We start from the raw sequence: 20,245 nt of genomic DNA, 5'->3' as shown, positions 1-20,245 counted from the left end.
ACAACAGACAAGTCTGTGTGCTCAAATTCGTCAACAAATTTAATATGGTAATTGTATAACTATGCTTATAACTGGACATATTGTAAAACCCTTTTGCATAAACATGTGTTGCAAATGTCCAACTCCATCTTCATAAGAACCCCACTCCATCTTGCTTTTACCTTGCATAGTTTTGTTCATGGATTTTAAGGATGTCACACAACTGTCCACGTTGGCATTTGTCTAGCTTCTAGGGCATAACACCATACATTATAATTATATATATATATATATTAAAATTTGTTAAAGGATTCAAACATTGTCACTGACAATGTTATGAAAGAAAACGTTTAATGTCAATTAAACTCTTAATCACTGCATGTAGAGTTTAAATATGTGGTTTAAAATACATTTAACACATCTTTATAGTAACAAAAATGATATGCAAAAGATCTTATTCCATTTCTTTAAGTGTAATCTCACATTACAAACAACAATATAAATGCAATTCAGGAATTCATTATATTATGCATAAACAAGACAGTTGCCTGTATCTATTATCAAACAACTTAAAACTGCAATCTCCACTAAAAGTATAACAATTTCCAACAAGAAATGCTTACAATAATTTTCCGATAAAACGATTTTTCCAGCAAATTATGATATTATTATTCACCAAATCACTAGGTGTGCAAGTCCAGCTCCCCACCATCTTTTCTCTATTTTTTGTAACACCAGCAGTAACTTCACCTAAGAAGAATTCACCCTCTGTCTCTGGAATAATCCATATCGTGAGCGGGGGATTTACAGTATGTCTCCACATCACCCCGCTTTATTAAGACCCAAAGCACAATTTCTCCGTGAATTTTAACACTACCTTACCGTTTCACTTTCCCTTTTAAAGAGCGTAAACATATATTTTGTTCTTCGTATATGGTGTGATTTGTGTACGCACAGACCAAACATCCCTCCTGCAGTTTTAGTTCAACCTGCAGAATTTTAGGCAAAATGGCGACATTGTAACAGATGGAGGACGAGAAAAAGGAGTGTAATCAAGTACCATGACAAATTTGTCCCATGTTATAGTGTCATTCTCTGGAAAGGTAGGTTTAAAGCTTACAAACGTCTTCCCTTGTTGGATGTGTGTTTAACCGTGTTGAGAGAGTGCGCGATGGGTACAGTGAGTCCTTGCATGGGCACGAGAGCTTATAGACGGGCATCAGGTATGTCAACACCGTGCCAGTCACGAACCTTGCAAGCTAACATTTCACCCCTCCACTATCACGCTATTGCTCTGAATGGTATTGCATTTGGGGGAAAGTTGGACGCTCTTCTGCCATCTGAGCTGTCTCGTTTCCCCCCTGCAAAACACTTTATACACACTTTTACAAGGTGGGTGTCAGAATCGATCCAACGTGGTGTCAGTCATTAGATGAGACGAGCCGTTTTTCCGTGTCAGCGGGGAGTTTGTGTCGCGGCCTCTAGTCGCGGGTTTGACACTTGAAGAGCGCAGACGTGTTTAGATGCTCTTCATGAATGCGCTCGGCGCGACCTTGATTGGAGGGAATATGATCGCTACGCGTTTGCGCACCGCGGCAAACAAACATGCCGCCAGCCTATTGCTTTCACTTGAAAACCACAGTCGATCATTTTGTATGGTACTTAAAAATAGGTCCTATGTGAAAGATTCTTGCATGTCCCCTGAACTTTTAATAGCTGTAAACGCACATTTTATAGGCCTAGTCTTTCAAATGGACTGATATAAATGTGTGGCCTAGCCTACTGTATGGCCGTAGACATCATTTTTATAAATTCTGCTTTACCTCCATTATTTCCAGACTTGCTGATGTACAAAGTCTCTTTTGTCGCATGACAACTTTTTCTGCTAAAATTCTGCTTTAAAGTCACCATGAAATCAAAATCGATTTTTTAATGCAATATTGGAGTTTTATTATAAATCATACAGTATGTGGACATTATTATTATTATTTTTTTTTAATTCATGTGCTCCCTCAATCTTTTATCAAAATAACTTACCCTTCTACTTTCAACAACATATCTTCTCTGATGACGTGTTCACTGGCGCAAGGGCGGTAGCAATGGGTCGATTATGATGGATTCTTTCATTTTGAATGAATATTTAAAGGGGTGGTCCAACACAATTTTACTTTTCTAACTCTAGCTAGTGTGAAATGTTGCTGTTTGAGCATAAACAACATCTGCAAAGTTACAATGCTCAAAGTTAAAAGCAAATGGGGATATTTGCTTTTAAAGAAAAGAACTACAACAAACGTCTGGTAGGGACTACACGACATTCCTCCTGGTTTAGTGACATCAGCAACCCTAAAATGTAGATAAACCCCGCCCCCAGGAACACGCAGTCCCTGTTGAGAAGAGGAAAAGTCGTTGTATAAGAGTACATTTGTGAGTCAGCTCAAACTTTAGCATCCTTCTTTTCACATGCAATAAAAAGTCACTCTGTGTGCATCTCACAACAGTTCCTATACGAGCGATTTATAGATTATCATGACACTATGCTAATTGAAGATAGTTAACTCCACATCAGCAACATACATTCATCAACTAACCATTCAGAGACGTCCTGTTGCATTCTACATGTTGTCACTTCTTCTTGAGTCTCTCCATCTTTGTCTAACTTTGTTTTAACATTAAAGGCAAAACAGTTTCTGTCATTTTAGTGTGTCTGCCTGAGGTAATCGTAATTGCAGCTGCTAAGAGCGCTTGAAACCCCGCCCTCTGAGGCAGCTAGGGCTGGTCCGAATACCATTTTTTGAGCTTCGAAGCTTCGGTAGTAATGAACATCGAATATTCGAAGCTTCGGCGAGAGGGGGCTGAACATATTCTTTTCACTAATAAAGGCAGGAATCTCTGTGTTGGTCTGTCTTTTTGCATTTTGATTATTTCGAGAACCGTTCATCCAACCGACTTCACAAGGGAGTGCAGTGTTGCATTTGGTGCAATATAGATGGACACGCGAGACCCGACACATTCAGAATTAATAAACTTTTAGTCAGCTACAGAACAGCGCGAGCGGGAAGCAGCGCACCTCACGCGGGCAGGGTTTATATGCTCCGAGAACGGACACTCCACTATGATATAAAACGCACACACACAGGTCTGTTAAATTAAGCAATACTTTTAAGGTAGTCTAATATTTTTCTGACTAACAAATTACTGTCACAGTAAAGGGTAGATTTAAATAAAGAAAAACGAAATTTAAATAAAGAAAAAAATTAATTTAAATAAGGAAAAACGAAATTTAAATAAAGAAAAAAATAAATTTAAATAAAGAAAAACGAAACTTAAATAAAGAAAAACGAAACTTAAATAAAGAAAAATGAAACTTAAATAAAGAAAAAACGAAATTTAAATAAAGAAAAATGAAACTTAAATAAAGAAAAAACGAAATTTAAATAAAGAAAAATGAAACTTAAATAAAGAAAAAACAAAATTTAAATAAAGAAAAACGAAATTAAGTTAAATTAAAAACGAGATTAATTTAGATTGATAATAACGGGTAAAAGGCTAATACATTTTGTTTCTATTATTCTATTTTCCACAATGTCAAAGCAACGCAGCTTAACCCAAAACACAAGCTCAGGCATGCACTTAGGTCCATACAAACTCCGCTGTTCTGCGCTCTAGCCAGAGAACACTCCCGTTGCAGTTAGGCGTCGGTTCTATTTCTAGCATGCACGCATTTTCCGCGTGGCTCGAGCCGCGCCTGAGACGCGTGTTTCACACAGGCAGTGTGCAAACTCAAACCTGTTAACATGGGAGCTGAAATAAAAACGTACATGCCACACAGCTGAGACGCTCACGCCATGCAGCCAGTGTGTCGCCGGCCTTATTCAAGCGCGAGTGAGAACCGTTTCGCGGGGGATCCCAGGTGTGCAAAAAAAAAAAAAAAAAAACGAATATTCGAATGTCAAATTTTCAAATCGAATACCAACCCACCGAACGAATATTCGAATATTCTGGTCCAGCCCTAGAGGCAGCTCATTTGCATTTAAAGGGCCAGGCACAAAATGGTGCGTTTTTGCTAACCCTCAAAAAGTGACAACTTTAACATGCTATATAAAAATATCTGTGGGGTATTTTGTGCTAAAACTTCACACACACACTCTGGGGACATCAGAGATTTATTTTACATCATGTGAAAAGGGCATTTTACCACCCCTTTAATATGACTCAGGAACAATGAGTTGGCTCTCACAGTGATTCATTCATTTTGTGTTGAACGCTTATGCGCAACATCCTATAGTTTCTGTACAGGAAACAGTATTTTTTAAGTTTGAGTTTAATTTTTTAAACATTTTAATGCTGAAGTAAGCGTAAGCTTTCTTCTCCTGCATCCTATTCTTCTTCAATCCAGAATGACAGAACAAAACAATTTTTTTTAACTGCGCCCTCTACTATACAGGCATGATTTTGCATTTCTTTCAGCCTGAGGCTTATTCATTTCACTTTTGATTTGAAAGTGTCTTTACATTTGCCAAAAATAGAAAAATGAAAAAACAAACAAGCAAGCTCACCCAGGTGAGAAAAAGTAATGCAAAAGTAGTGCAACGCATTGCATTTCATTAAAAAAGTTACTATCGCAATTAGTTACTTTTTTAGGGAGTAACGCAATATTGTTATGCATTACTTTTAAAAGTAACTTTCCCCAACACTGTTGAAATTTGATCAACATCGTGTAAGTAGAATTTGTCTATAAACGTAAGTCCTGACCTCCACCCGATAGAACACCTTTGGGATGAATTAGAGCTGAGACTGCAAGCCAGGTCTTCTCGTCCAAAATCAGTGACTGACCTCACAAATACGCTTCTAGAAAAATGGTAAAAGAATTCCCATAAAAACAAATTCTCCTAAACCTTGTGGAAAGCCTTCCCAGAAGAGTTGAAGCTGTTATAGTTGCAAAGGGTGGGTCAACTCCATATTAAACCCTACGGATTAAGAAGTGGATGTCATTAAAGTTCACATGCATGTAAAGACAGACGTCCCAGATCTTTTGGCAATATAGTGTATGTCACAATTTATGTTTTATGCTGACTTTAACCTTTTTTCGGCCCTAGCTCTTTGCTAACTATGTCAAGTTTCAGTGTTTTCATTTGCTCTCTAGTCAGTTACTCACAATGCTAGACTTGCAAGCCATAAAGCTGTGTGACTCGTCAGCCGTAACTCAAGAGACTTTCTACCCACACATACAATTGCACCTTTGATTATTTATTTAATAAAAACTACAAATAAACTGAATAGATTAAAAAATGGATCAATCATGTCAAAGAGTGCTATTGGACTGTATTATCAGCACGGCTCAGCCGTATGACTGTAAATGTGATGTTTATGTTATTAAAAAATGTCAAAAAGTAAAATCAACAGTAAATAATATCAAGTAGTGTGCTCTTGAAAGCAGTGAACACAGATAAGTGGAGTGAAATATCTATGTGCTGTTATACTAAATAGACAGGGGTTGGACAATGAAACTGGTTTTAGATGACAGTGATTTTTTATGGTGTGGGGCATTCCTTTGTGGCCAATACAGCATAAACTTGGGAATGATAGATACAAGTCCTGCCAGTGGCCAGAGGGATTTTATGCCATTCCTCTTCCAGAGCAGTAGCCAGGTCACTACATGATGCTGGTGGAGGAAAACGTTTTCTAACTTGCTCCTCCAAAATACCCCAAAGTGGCTCAACAATAATTAGATCTGGTGACTGTGCAGGGCAGGCCATGGAGATGTCCAACTTCACTTTCATGTTCATCAAACCGTTCTGTTACCTGTCTTGCTGTTTGTATTGGTGCATTATCATGATAATACAGTGCACACCCTTCAGGGTACAATGTTTGAACCACATGGTCCTCCAAAATGGTTCAGTAGTTCTTGGCAGTGACGCACCCATCAAGCACAGTTGGGAATGTTACAATATAGTTGGGAATGTCATGATAAAACTGACAAACAGTTTTGGCAGAAACAGGAGAGTCGAGGTTCACATTTAATTCTGCAGTGATTTGGGAAGCTGTGGTTTTATGTTTTTTGGATACAATCCGGGTTAGTACCCGGACATTCCTCACAGCTTCCTGTTACTCCTGTCGGTTCATACTTCGTGGTGGTATGCCAACATTACCCTGGATACCATAGCTTTCGAAATCTCCAACACCATACTGGCCAGTGTTTCAGTTTCACTCTCCAACTCTTGTAAACATTACCCTGGATACCAGGCCGAACCCCGCCCACAAAATTTTTTGGACGGGAAGTTCGGTCTGGACTCTATCCGTTGAGGAGCTATTATGCCCGAACAAAAATTGTTCTGACCAATCAAATTGTCAGGGCGGGTTTTATACGATGATGGACAGATGAGCAACCATAGACATCATATCTATGTGAGCAGAGCAACGGTAACGTAACCATCCACGTCATCAGAGTGCTTGGGTTGAATTCATGGCAGCCGCTGGAGAATTGAGTTGTGTATTCCGCTATCGCTTGTGTTATAGAAGATATAGACAGCGCATTAATTTTAGAAGAGGAACAGAGAGCCGTGATCAAGGCATTTGTCGAATGGGAAAGACGTTTTTGCCTTCCTTCCTACGGGATTCGGAAAAAGTTTAATCTATCAACTTTAATCTATCTCTCAACATACGTCACTTACTCCGTTGCTCTGATTGGTTCTAGGTCTATCCAAAGGCCTTTTTTTTCTGGTTCGGTTGACACATGCCACATAATCACAGCCCAATAGAGTAGTTTCAGACTCACATTCTGACTAGAATCTGAGTATGATGACGTCAGGCTATGCATATCAGCACACTTTGAACTCTGCTTGACCAATTAGAATAGAGGACTGAAACTTCCTGTTGTATGAGCATATTTAATAGCAAGGACAGTTTGGTTTGTTGCTTTGTACGCAACAAGTATGAAAGTATGACCCAGGTTGTTGCTTTGTTGGTGTTTCTGTGGAGTGTTATTGCAAATGTGTGACTGACCCTTGTATTGAGTCGCATAATTTTCAAAAAAAAAAGATCTAAATACCCTTATTATTGATCATTAGTTCTTTGCAACTATGTTTTCTCATTCTAAATTATCTAAGCATATGTTCACAATGAAGCTATTTTACACCAATATTTATGCTTTGTTACCATCATACCTGTCAAGTTTTGGATTTGAAAATAAGGGAAATTTTCCGGCGCCCACCGCGAGCAGTCCCACCACCCCAAACCAAGCTCCAGTAACGTTATCCCTTACATTTTCAGACAAGTGTTATAGCTTAAATGAAAACACAAAAGGGTATATATGAAGAGCATTTATTTTAAAGGCTTATTTGCATATTTTCTGTTCATTTAACATTGCTTGTCTCATTTACATTTTATTTTCATTCCACACATTCTTTTAATTTCATATTGCTTTTCTTTTACAGCTTTTCTTTACATGTCACATAACTTTTATTTACTCTTTTAGTGAGTTGTTGTTCAAATTTGTTGCGGACTTTGCATTCTTTAACCTGTTAGGCTGCAACCCCACTTTTGAAAAATCCTCAGAAATGGCATACCCAAACTGAAACAGATAGCCTACAGTTCATAAACACTTTGCACTAAAAGCACAAGTATGATCTCATTTGAAAGCTGACACCTGGCAGTTTATTGTAAATGTAGAATTAATTATTGTCATAATGGAAAAAAATAGTTAGTAATAGCTACAAAGTTTTGTAAAGTTATTAGAAATGTATTTTGTATGAAACATCATACATCATTAAACATTAATGATGTATAGTTTGCCAAGGTAATAACATTAAATCTGATAGTAACTTTGAACTATTTAAACAAACAAAAAAACGCTTCAGTGTGTCGGCGCACTGGCAACGGTTAACAGGTTTTAAGATGCTAAAGTCGCAGTTACAAAACGCGTGACTGACCCCTACCCTGCTCCTCTTCAGAAAATAAATTCGCTGTCCCATTGATCGCGTTATTTACATGAGCGTTTTGGTTTTGTGGCAGGAGTGCCTTCCGTCTCTGTCGTAGCGTCCACCATCCGTCTCCGATTTTTTTCTTTTTCCCCCCCGCGTTGTCACTCATCATCTTACCTCACACACTAACCTCGCGACAACTGCCACCTACAGTACCCACAGTACCTGTAGTAGGCTACTGCAGTTGGCAGTTATCGCGTGGCTAGTGACAGAGCTCAGATTGGGAATGTTTTTTTTTTATCCGCCCGGGCCATTATTATTTTTTAATAGCGCAGGTTAAAATACGGGAGATTTACGGGAAAATACTAATACGGGAGGACGGCGGGAAAGAAGGGTTAAATACGGGACTTTCCCGGCCAAAACGGGATACTTGAAAGGTATGGTTACCATAGACACTGGATAAAGAGGCCCAGGAAACACAAGGATAATTACTTATTTTTTTATTGGTGTTTACAAATAAAGCTGATGGCGTATGTTTTAGTTTTTATCGTTAAGGTGAAGCACCATTACAGTTTTAGTTTCTCAGACTTAAGCAGATTTAATGGTCATTTCCCCATTAGAATAATCTCTTTACTTGATCATTTAAACAACAATTAAAAATAAAAGAAAGTTTTTTTTCTGTACTTGATTTTTGATAAGAAAGTGGTAATGGCTGCTTTAATGTACAGCTACTTAAATATTGATTTGAGTTTTGGTTTTCATTTATTTGTAGAGACTGTGGAGTCTGTGGATGTCTGAATGAGCAATAAATTCCTAGATGAGCAATCAATTATAAATTGATGCTAAGACAACGATCCCTTGGACATATTTCACTATACTGAATCTTGAGATTGACCAACCAGTATCAAGAATACCAGAGAGCTATAGAATATTATAATGCACACTAATTCCCCTAAAAGCCGCATTGCTTTTGTTTTTGTCCTGAGAAAACTTCCAGTCAATTCAAAGTTCATGACATAGTCCTATCTCAGTCCATGCGTATTTGATAGTTACCTTAATATAATGTAAACAGAGTCTTAACAGAGATTTAAGGGGAAAAAGATCTGAATACTAAAGCTAATTGAAGAAGGTCAAGACCAGGAGCAAGGCTCAGGCTGATGCAATCTGCAACCCACTCTCTCACAAATTCATAATTAAATCCTGTAAAAATAGATTACATAGCACGACTAAGTAAATTAAATACTACATTTCACACAAATTGATTATGTGTCACTCAGCAAGGTCAAATATTTTCACTGAGACGCATTTGTGGAATGTGCAGAATGCTAAAATTCGGTCCCATCTTCCCTGTTTTTGCTTGGCTCCCAGTTCTTAGTGTTCTAAATGAAGACACAGGGGAATGTTTTAATGGAAGTACACTGGCCTGAATTAGCAAGCCAGCACTACTGCAGCTGGGCCGGAGAGATATTTCAGTAAGCTGTTGATCTAGCCAGAACATGGAGACCTGCATAAATCTATTAGTGTGTGTGAGAAAGAGAGAGAGAGAGAGAGAGAGAGAGAGAGAGAGAGAGAGAGAGAGAGAGAGAGAGAGAGGGAGGCCTATTTATCCTATGTCATGCTATGACTATTAGCTGCTCATTCCATATCATTTAACCTCCAGCATGACCTCTCATTACAGCCACCAGACTCATTAGTATATTACAATGTAATGTGCTCTACTACTGTAGGAATCTTAAATGAGATGTTGACCTTAAAGGGTTAGTTCAACCAAAAATTAAAAGTCTCTCAGTAATTACTCACCCTCATGTTGTTTCAACCCCATTAGACTTTCGTTCATCTTCGGAACACAAATTAAGTTATTTTTGATTAAATCTGAGAGCTGGATCACTCCTCCATAGGCTTCTATGGGATTGAAACTTGCCGGCCCAGAAAAGTTATTAAATACATTTATATATTTTTTATATATATTTATTTTTTTGGAACTGATTGATCGTAGGCTTCATTGATCTAAGCACAAAAATAAACACAAAACCTGCCCTAATTCAAAGAAAACAAGTTGACAAATAGATTTAAACCAATATTTGGTGATAATACACTTTAGCATAACAAGATATTTACAAGTTATTTTTTTTTGTAGACCAGTAATTTTTTTTGACTGGGAACACCAAAGGTGTTACAGGGTTTTAAACACAGTGCAAGAAATACAGTATCTCACAAAAGTGAGTATACCCTTCGTATTTCAGCAAACATTTTAGTATATCTTCTCAAGGGACAATACTAAAGAAATTAAACTTGGATAGATTTTAGAGTAGTCAATGTGCTGCTTGTATAGCAGTATATATTTACTGTCCTCTGAAAATAACTCAACATACAGCCATTATTGTCAAAATAGCTGGCAACAAAAGTGAGTACACCCTAAGTGAACATGTCAAAACTGTGTCCAAAGTGTCAATATTTTGTGTTAGCACCATTGTTATCTAGCTCTGCCTTAATCCTCCTAGGCACGAAGTTCACCAGAGCTGCACAGGTTGTTGTTGGGATCCTCTTCCTCTCCTCCATAATGACATCATGGAGCTGCTTGCTGTTAGACACATGGTGCTTCTCCACCTTCTGCTTGAGGATGCCCCAACAGGTGCTCAATAGGGTTCAGGTCTGGAGACATACTTGGCCACTCCATCACCTTCAGCTTCCACAGCAAGGCAGTTGTCATCTTGGCGGTGTGTTTGGGGTCGTTATCATGCCGTTCGGCCCAGTTTCTGAAGGTAGAGCATCATGTTCTTCTCCAGAATGTCACAGTACATGTTGGAATCCATGTTTCCCTCAATGAAGCTCAGCTCCCCAGTACCAGCAGCACTCATGCAGCCCCAGACCATGATGCTCCCACCACCATGCTTGACTGTAGGCAAGACAAAATGTTCTTGGTACTCCTCACCAGGGCATCACCACACATGCTGGACACCATCTGAGCCAAACAAGTTTATCTTAGTCTCATGTCTCATCAGACCACAGGACATGGTTCCAGTAATTCATGCTCTTGGACAGGTTGCTTTCAGCAAACTCTTTGCGGGCTTTCTTGTGAGCCAGCTTCAGAAGAGGCTTCCTTCTGGCACGACGGCCATGCAAACAGACTTGTTGCAGTGTGTGGCGTAAGGTCTGAGCACTGACAAGCTGACCTTGCGCTTCTGCAACCTCTAAAGCAATGCTGGTAGCACTTATGCGTCTGTTTAAGCCAGCTTCTGCAACTGACACACAGCATGAGGACTCAACTTCTTTGATTGACCCTGGCAAGGCCTGATCCAAGTGGAACCCGTCTTGGAAAACCTCTGTATGACCCTGGCCTGTACTGTAACTCAGTGTCAGGGTGTTACCAATCTTCTTATAGCCTAGGTCAACTTTGTGGAGAGCAACAATTCTAATTCTAGTTCTTTGCCATGAGGTGCCATGTTGAATGCCTAGGATTAAGGCAGTGCAAACCATGTTTGCATGGTTAAACGACATACAGCTATTATCACTTAGGGTGTGCTCACTTTTGTTGCCAGCTTTTTTGAAATTAATGGCTCTATGTTGAGTTATTTTCAGAGGACAGTAAATGTATAGCAGCACACTGACTACTCTAAAGCCCTATTTGGACAGGACTAGTTTAACATGGAGAGATGGGGTAAAGTAATTATTACCAGAGCTTCTGATTTTAAAGTGATTTTAATCCGTCCGAATGTGCCATCTCAGTAATCATTCCAGACAATGTCAGTAAAGATAACGGTGACTTTTACCTGCAGTAAAAAGTTCCGGAAAAATTACCTCAGGTAATACTAATCCCGTACGAATAGACCCGCTGTAAATATGTATGTATATATTTCGGGTTGAGGTGGGTTGAGGTGCTCGAAAAATCATTCAGTTGTGTTCTAGGCGGTGGGACGTCAAGTCTGACTGTGGCAAAACTCAAGTGTTTTACACACACCATTCAGATCAAAAAGAAGGTCGAAAGAACTTTTTAGAGGCACAAAACTTCTTTTAGCGTTAGATAAGTGCCTATTACCAACATAATACAATCTGAATTTATTTAATACATCCGACCGGACCTAACTGTTTTATTTAGGTCTATACAAATATAGGTTATTATATATATATATATATATATATATATATATATATATATATGTGTGTGTGTGTGTTTGCGCACAACATGATATCAGGAAGCAACGTAATAGGCACATGACGGCGGTGAGTAATTCGAGTTACTCCTCCCACTTCTTCTAGTTTTACTGAGATATCTTATCCTGTGCGAATTGGCCATTATTATTACAGACGTCCTGTACTAAAATTACATTATCCCACCTCTCCATGTTAAACTAGTCCCATCCGAATAGGCCTTAAGATATATCCAAGTTTCATTTTGTCCCTTGAGAAGATGTTCTAAAATGTTTGCTGAAATGTGAAGGGTGTACTCACTTTTGTTAAATGCTGTATGTATTAATTTATTTAAATAATCATTTAGTGTATTTTCATTTTTCTTCTGTATTAAAGTTAATTGCAATGATGAATGTTGTTAGAAATTTCATTACAATTTTTTTGAAATACTGACAGAATTTGGGTGGAAACGGTGAATTTAAGATTTGTGTCTTCCATAATGTTGCTGGAAAGCTGGAGTGACAGCGCTCTGGCTGTCTGTACACAGCACCAGGGGTGTGTGTAATGTTCCAGATATTTGGTGGCATGTCTCAACACCTTGAGCTGAGGCACAGATGTGTGAACTGCTCTGATACTATAGCTGGGTGTGATCACCAGTCAAATTAAATCAGAGCTGTCAGTTACGCTTGTCAGAGGCATACTTCCCGTCAGCCTGGAAACCTGGCAACCTTCATCTTCCTCTAGCAGCCCTCCAGAAAAAGGCCAAAAAAAGGGGAATCTGGGTATAATGTTGTGTGAGCAAAACTGCCAAAATAATTTTGTGTAATTGGACAATGATCCAATAGAATCGAGATGATAATGCGGAAAATGTTAACCTGTCTGCGTTCTGCATTCAAAAGATAGCTTTGTCTCTGAAGTTTGTCTTGGGATGTGTTCCAAAATTATTTGACAGATGTGATTGTCACCGGTTAGTCTCGTTCCAAGTTGAGAGCTTGCCTCTCTCTTAGCGCAATTCTCACAACTTTAAAACAGTTATGGCATGGGTGTCCCAGCAGTCAATTATCCACACCCTGGATAAGCAAATGAGAACACCTCTTCCTATTAAAGACCTTATGAGGGAAGTTACACACGTAAAATCTTTCAGCTCACCAAATGCTACAGACTGCATCTGCCTCGGGCTCCAGATCTCACACTGATGATTTCACCACTAGGGGCCAGGATTTGATCACTAATGCTCAGTGGGATGCTAAACTTGGTTACAGTTAAACATATGAATGCATCTCTCTGAAGATTCAGTTACTGCTCTGCCAGTCATAGTCTGGATTTAAAAAATCCTAGTTGTATCAGTATGAAATGTTCTTATGAACAGCAGAAAAATACATGGAAAATGAAAGTTGCTTGGTATTTTGTTATTTTTTGAACTTTTTTGAAATTGAACATGCTTGAGTGAAATTGTGTCTATTGCAAGTTCTTGTACGAAAAAAAAAAATATCGCAGAGGAACACAGTCCGTCGGAACAGTCGTGTTTGTAAGCGCCTACAAGAGATTCTAGAATCAATAGAACCAAGGCCGTAAGAATGTTCTATCGACGCTGAAGGGTGTCTCTTACTGAGCACCAATTAACCAAAATTAAATCCACTGTTTCTATTGATTGAAAGGGTAAAGGCAAAAGTTTGCCTGAGAATTATCTGTCAAGCCCCCCAAACCTTTTTTCTTGCGAAATCCTTCAAGGTTGTGGTTCACCAATCTCATTAAATTTTCCAATTATTCCTGCAGTTGAATGTGATATTTTAGAGCTTTGAAAAGAGGTTGCAGGGTGATGTGTGATAATAGAGCATTTCTGTCAGAAAGAGATCACTGAATTACATGTGGTATTTAGAGACTAGATGAGAGTGTGTGAAAGGTTTTCCTGTGCAGTCATCACATATAGTAATATTCAGCTTATTGATGTGTTGATCACAAGCAGGTTCTAAAACTTAATTTGTACAACCACATTTTGAGGGAGGCCGTAAAAGCAGAATACCTATTGCTTTTTTAATACATAAAAAATATTGAAATACTTGAAAACTAAAAAAATCATGCTTGAAAGGACAATTATTTTATTTATTTTTTGAAATTTTATTTAACACATACACACACACTTTTTAAAATATTTAGTTTTCAGGGTTGTCCCCCAACTTTTTCTCTTTCTTTATTTTTTGGATAGGCTATATATTTCATATTATCTCGGTTATAGAAATGTCTGGACTAATGTTAAGTTGCCAAGGCCATCTGTTGGTCACTACTGTTGGTAGTGACCAGTAGGAAATACTGATACAGCCAGCTAGTGAAACAATATCGTATCACAATCACAATACAAAAATGCAACAATATGTATCGTGGATAGGGACAATATGTAATGTGTATAGTTCACCCAAAATGAAAATTACTGTGTGAAAGTAGGTTTACGGAGTTTTAGTGTCAGTACTATAAACTACTATAGTTGAATATAATGCATGATATTCCAATGGGAGAATATTTGTGGGTCCTGAATCCTGATAATGCCAAATGTCTTATGTTACCAGTAAAAAGTGGCCTACATTAATTTAAATATATCTAGTCTAGACAGAGTGCAAGCATATTCGTCTAAATAAATTTTGTATTTTCAGCTTCAGAATCATGAATATTGTAATTCTGGTGTCACCATTGTCCTGTGCATTGGGTTACCAGCACCAAGTCCAAGCCAATTCATTTACACTTCCCCAATGTAATACCAAATTTAGCATTTTAAAAAACTGTAATTTTTTTGTCAACCTTTTATCTTATGTCTTGGAGTAACACAATAATATTGTATTGTGAGTTCAGTATTGTGATATGTATCAAATCATGACATGAGGGTATTGTTACACCCCTACCAGCTAGTGGCTTTATTATTATTATTATTATTATTATTATTATTAATTGATTGATCGGAGACTTATGATATAATTTTATAATATATATAAAATATGATCTTTACTTTACACTTTTGTGTGGCTAAAGGGAACCACAGTTACATTTAAAATTGTGCAGATTACATCTGTGACACAGTCATATTTAGCTATTATGCTGAGTCCCACTTTCAAACAGATTCCATAAAATAAGCATTAAACCCTGATATTTATTCCAACTTGATACTTTAAAAATATATTTATTTGATGCTTTAAAAATCAATTTAGAATTGGTATTTATTTACATATGTTCTGAAATGCATATGCTTAGACCACGCTTGTTTGTTTGTATAGTTCAATATATATTTTTAAAGAGAATGTCTTATCTCTTGCACCACATTTTGTTTCGTTTTTGGTTTGGTTTGCTGCATTTTGACTTCATTGAGTACAACCAGACGGTGCACTAAGTAAAGTGGCTTTGGTGCCCCGATATTGATAGGAGCACATTAATTGGAATAAAGAAGGAGGGCCTCTTCTTCTGTCTTTTGTATACATTACTGTTATACTCATTAGCTTCCCGTTGTCTCCCAGCTAGCATCTTCTTTACAGCCCGCCGGGAGTCTCTCGGGAGGTTATTTACATCTCTCCATGGGGCTCTCTCTCAGGCTACCAAGCACACCCCCTACCTCTCCTTCTGTATGCATCCCACCTCCCCTTTGATATGTTTGGGAGTTGCTCTGATTGAGTGGGGCTCTGGTGTTAATGACCAGTCTGGATGCAGCTCCGCCCCCTCTTTCAGCTTTAATAGATGCCATTGACAAGCAGCAGGGACTGATAAAAATGTGATGATTTTTTAATATCCTAAGGGAGCCTGTTCAGGGGGAGATGGAACACAAAGTGCAAGCTTTGCTTTATGCGGTTGAGAATGGGTCTTTTTTTTTCATTAGCAGAATGTTATTTTAGATTAAGTTTTGGTTAAACAAAAAGTCAATTTGAATGTGTTTACATCCATCTGTTTAGTCCTGATTTAGACAGGAATCCTCTGCCACTATTTGCCCTTTTCCACTTTTATTATGTTGCTCATGTCTTATAGCTTGCACGGCACATTACGTTTTAAGAAAAGGTAATAAAAGTTGTTTCATCCCAAAACCTGCGCCGCTTGACATTTCTCCAAATTTAAGCGTATTGATGTCTGCTCGCTTAGACCCGATCCCGTCCTCAGCGTGTAGACAAGCGTTGACATTGACATGCTTTCATCTGATTGGTCACGTGTCTTCAGCAAAGCGGCAGTGACAAAGTTAGCTTTATTCTTTCACACTACTCAAGCAAGACAGATGTATGCGAGTCTGCCCTCGATCACAGCGGCAGATACGTGCCCGTGCAGCCCCGTCATATTCAAATCAGATCTCCAGTAATCATCACATTTCACATGAAAAAAAATCAACGCCGTACAACAGCTAAAAAAGCGCATGCAACTCATGACCTGAGAGGAAGTATATCTCATGGCATATTGCTATCTTATTTTACACAGGATAACATGCAACAATCAATGTTTATTTTTCATCAAGAGATGTGTTGCCACTTTAAAGTAGCGGAATGATGCAACTGCCAGAAAACTTTCGCCTCTACATGACAAACTCTTTGCATCATTCTTTAATGTGAGAGAAGCTGCTGGTGTAAAGGCCTGTCGACCTGCGCTACTTCGCACCCACTGCCCAGCTCACGATAAGAGCGCCCTCATTAAAACTGAAACCCCAGACCTGCTCAGCTTTTTTCCTGCTCGCTTGCTCCCTTTTTAAATAAGAGAAGTTTTAAACTGACAAAGCCGCGGGATATCCCCATCAGACATCCCTCCCTTAATCCGTCTAATTTTGAAAGGTATTGTTTAAGGCTTCAAAGTTTATATGGTTTAATCCTCCTCTAACACTACAGGGCAGCAAATGAGGCCATGTCAGCAGCTCTGGCACCACTAATCTACTTCACACAACAGAAAATCCTCCTTCTAGATAAGGTTGCATAGGTTTCCTGTGAACTCGCCTTTTGATGTTCCTTACCTGCTATTGAACATGACTTCTGTCTTAACCCAACTGTCACTCACTCCCTGTCCCCTTTTATCATGCCCAGTGACCCCCCCTTTCCCCTCTCCCCGATCCTAAATCTACCATCAGGAGGAACAGCCATTTCACTTGCTCTATTTTAAGAAAGAGTACTGAGGAGAGATGTGTGATCGAGTCTTTGAGAACGTGTTGGCGTTCTTTTAATTTGGGTTGAGGAAGGATGTGTTCTTTTGTTTTGAAATCCAGAGCCAAATTTGTGTGGACTGTTTTTAATCTGGGTTAGTTAACAGAGTCGCAATGTTGCATCATCTTTGCTATGAATGGCAACCTCTGGAAAATGCAACTTTTGCAGTGCTGTGGCAACCAATACCTTAGAGTTGGCAGCCTTGGCTCCTGGTTAAGTAGCGGTTTGTTAGACACAGAGGGAGAGATGGCTAAGGTAGCTGCCCCTGCACTCTGTGGAGATTGTGTATTGAAGCAGATTTATTGCTGAGCTCTCAATTTCCACACAGCGTTCAAAAGAAATTGGATTCTTGCCACTCTCTGCGCATCTTAGTTTCTTTTCCAAACGATGGGGAAAGATGGGGGAAAAAACAAACTCAAAAATCTTCAAGGGTTGTAATGTATGGTACCTGTATTGTGAGCAACATATGACAGCTATCCGACGTATATTTGCTTTCCTATAACTCAGACAGTACAGCAGCATTGTTTATGTGGAAAGGTTAGAACAGAGGTCAAGTTTTAGATATTCCATTTTAAACATTAAAATTTGTGATTTATGTGCATGTAAATGTATGGTTTGATGGTTAAATAGTCAGACACTGAGACCTCTGAACTCATTTTTCGAATCCTTTATTTCATTATTAATCAAAATATAATATGCATGAGCGTTCCCTTGCAAAAGATAGATAAATAAATAAATCCTTCCCAAAACATCTCTTCTCCCGTCAGCTGCAGCATTAGGGCTGGGTACCGAGTTCGGTACTTTTTAGGTACCGACCGAATTGCCTCGATACTACCGAGTATCGAAACATGTCTTGTTTTTCGGTACCAAGTTTCGGTACCTAAGTGGTTAATCTCGTCAACGTCAGTGAAACAATAAACATCCAGCATGATTGGCTGTGGCGGAAAAACACTAGTTTACGCGGCTGCCCAGAGTGCCTCGTCGCACGTGAGGCTGTAGTGCTGTAGTCGCACTGTGTGTGTGTGTGTGTGTGTGTGTGTGTGTGTGTGAGCGTAAGCGTCCAACCCAGATAGATAGAAAATATGTGGAAATGATCAAAAGTGTACCTATGTACCCGCCTCGATGCCATAAGCACACGATGCAATACTTTTGACAAGATAATTGCTGCCAAGAGCGGTAACACGGTAAATCTGCACTTAAAAGCGCACAGAATACACTCAAGAGTAGAAAGTTTATCCGCCTTCGACTACAAGAACTGAAGCGTGTCACATATAAACCAAAACTCAGCGTATAGGATACTTGCCTCACAGACATGAGAAATAGTTCTATATATGTTCAAAATATGTCTACTTTTAAACGAAACAATTAGAAATAAATAGTTTGATTACCTACTCCATAGAGGTGCGGGCGCGCGCGTTCACTACTGCAGGGATGACGAGTCAGCATCGCAAATTCGCAATAATCATCTTTGCAGCCAACAAGTAGTAACCACTTGTTCATTAATAAACAATTAAAATATCTCCTTGCTATCGTTTCCCGACACATCCATAATCATTAGGCTACTTTTGCCAGTGCTTTGCACAAGCTTCATGTGTGCTGAGCGCGAGGCATATATACCGCACCCCAGTAGCCTATATTTAATTCAATTCACATTTTTTTGTATAGCATTTTTCACAATACATATCGTTTCAAAGGAGCTTTACAGAAAATGCATGTGTCTAAATTACAATTTAGAGTGATCTGTTATCAGGGGTGACTGTGTGTAATGCATTTCAATTAATTTTCATTCAGTTTCATTGTTAAACAATGCATTAAGTTAAGGCAGAAACAATGAGCTCATTGAAGTAAAGAATACATGTTGTTAAATGATTAGGAAACATAGAAAACTTTAGCATTGGTGCTTTTTTACAGACTCAAAATATGAGTGTAAAAAAGTCAACAAACTGAAAAAATAAAAGTGTTTTTTTAGGTAATGTTATATTGATAAAATTGGTATCGAAAAAAGTATCGTTCAGGAACCGGCATCGAAGTCTCGGTATCGGTATCGAAAATTTTGTTACGATACCCTGCCCTATGTAGCATGTGCTGTGAAACCCAGCAAGAGTTTCCTCCTGTCACTGCTGCTCTGTGTGTTAAGGAGACTGTTTGAGTTGAAGTCAACACTTTTCCTCAACATGGCAAGAGAAGAAGAGAAAGACAGGCTCTCCTCAGTCTCTGTGTGGTGCCAGGTTGAATAGCTACCTGTTTGTTTGCTCACAGATGTGCTTTGTTAGTCTCTCACACTTGAGAGGCGGCTTCATAAATTCACAGTGTGTCAAACAAATCAATAACTCCCATTAACCGAGGAAGATTCTCTGCTCTGTACTTGAGGGGCCTTGGCCTTCCTTCTTTGTTTAGATGTGTCTTTTCCTGTGATAGAGGAAGAGGGTATGGGGAAAAGAAAGACAGGTAAAAGAAAGAAAGAGAGAGAGTGTGTAATGAATAAAGTGAAATGGAGTTGGGCATGTTGCTGATTCACATAGACAGTTAACTGCTCTGAAAATCTTCTCCCACCTGGTCTTTCTGATTTTTGTTGTAGTGCTCTCTTTTAGGGAAGAGTCTAAAGGAATTATGAAAGGTTTCACAGCTAGGGTTAGAAGTGATTGCGTAATCCATTTCTGTCTTTTCACTTGCGTGCATTAGGGGAAAAAAATACAAAGGGAAAATGCAATATCTTCACCCTACTTCAAGAAGTTATTTTTTAATAGAGATTAATGCAAGTTCTGTGAAGGTGTCAAATATTTATAGAACATACTTTATGGTTCTCTGCATTTGTAGTACACCATATAATTGTATTCGTGGAACATAAACTTCCAACTTTTGGCCTTTTGTCACCAACACATAAGTCTAGTTGGTGGAAAAAAAGTTGAAGACACCAAAGTGGAACATAGCAAGTAGTTTGTATTCTCCTATGATTAATAAATATCTAAGAAAAGTTTACCTTCTGGGGTTCTAGAATAATATGTAATGATAATATGCAATTATCACCTCTTATTTTTTCAGCAGTAACCTCAAGATGAGGTGCAACTC

The 20,245-nt window shown here is 38.6% G+C and overlaps 1 protein-coding gene across 2 annotated transcripts in view; it reads left to right on the top strand.

Moving 5' to 3' along the window:
- Positions 1–936: 936 nt before the first annotated feature.
- znf644b (zinc finger protein 644b) overlaps positions 937–20,245 on the top strand; it is a 32,493-nt gene continuing 13,184 nt past the window's right edge. Inside the window, exon 1 of one of the 2 annotated variants that reach the window (XM_077198935.1) lies at positions 937–1,082. The gene's annotated coding sequence lies outside the window, so the exon portion shown is untranslated. The remainder of the gene's footprint in view (positions 1,083–20,245) is intronic. The other variant, XM_077198934.1, reaches the window with a different exon arrangement.

The sequence above is a fragment of the Siphateles boraxobius genome, unplaced genomic scaffold, assembly GCF_051911475.1.
Source record: "Siphateles boraxobius isolate OS27281-9 unplaced genomic scaffold, OSU_SipBor_1 41, whole genome shotgun sequence".
Lineage (NCBI taxonomy): Eukaryota > Metazoa > Chordata > Actinopteri > Cypriniformes > Leuciscidae > Siphateles > Siphateles boraxobius.
This window is presented reverse-complemented; position numbering and strand designations above follow the sequence as displayed.